A 789-nucleotide genomic window follows, 5' to 3' on the forward strand; every position below is an offset into this window, starting at 1 on the left:
CTAAAGCATCCATTTTCGCTTGCATCATGTCCATAGAACTTATCTCATGTATTCCACCTTGGGTCTCCTTTTTCTCTACTGATGCTCGTTCAGTTCCCCATTGGTAATGGTTTTGGGCCATATCCTTAATTAGGTCACAAGCTTCAGGGTAAGGTTTGTTCATCGACGCGCCACCAGCGGCAGCGTCGATGCTCATCTTTGTGTTATAATGGAGTCCATTGTAGAAGGTATGAGCGATCAGCCATTGTTCTAGGCCATGGTGTGGACAAACTCTTAACAACTCCTTGTATCTCTCCCAAGCTTCAAAAAGTGATGCTCCTTGATTTTGAGTAAATCTAGTTATTTGGTTTTGAAGAACAACAGTCTTACTAGGGGGAAAATATCTAGCATGTAATACTCTCCTAGGGTCTTCCCAGGTAGTTATTGAGTTAGCCGGAAGTGAATCTAACCACGAATGTGCTCTGTCTCTAAGGGAGAAAGGAAATAATCTTAAACGAATCGCATTAGGTGAAGCACCGTTGGATTTAAAGGTGTCGGCCAATTGGATAAATAATTTTAAATGTTGATTTGGGTTCTCAGTAGCGAGACCCGCGAATTGGTTCTGTTGCACTAATTGCAGTAAAGATGGTTTTAGTTCGAAATTGTTGGCAGGAATGAGGGGGTTTACTATACTAGAACTAGGTTCCTCGTCAGAGGGTTGGGCTAATTCCTTAGGAGGTCTCTGGTCGTGATTCTCGGCCATAGCTTTCTTAATTCGGATGAATAAGAGGCGTGTACGAGTGTAACATT

At 42.6% G+C, this 789-nt stretch overlaps 1 non-coding gene across 1 annotated transcript; it reads left to right on the forward strand.

The window, feature by feature from the left end:
- Positions 1-251: 251 nt before the first annotated feature.
- On the forward strand, positions 252-358 carry LOC127077786 (small nucleolar RNA R71). Its single transcript, XR_007787559.1, has one exon. It is a non-coding gene; the product is annotated as a small nucleolar RNA R71 (small nucleolar RNA).
- Positions 359-789: the final 431 nt, after the last annotated feature.

This window comes from Lathyrus oleraceus, chromosome 4 (genome assembly GCF_024323335.1).
Source record: "Lathyrus oleraceus cultivar Zhongwan6 chromosome 4, CAAS_Psat_ZW6_1.0, whole genome shotgun sequence".
Taxonomy (NCBI): Eukaryota; Viridiplantae; Streptophyta; class Magnoliopsida; order Fabales; family Fabaceae; genus Lathyrus; species Lathyrus oleraceus.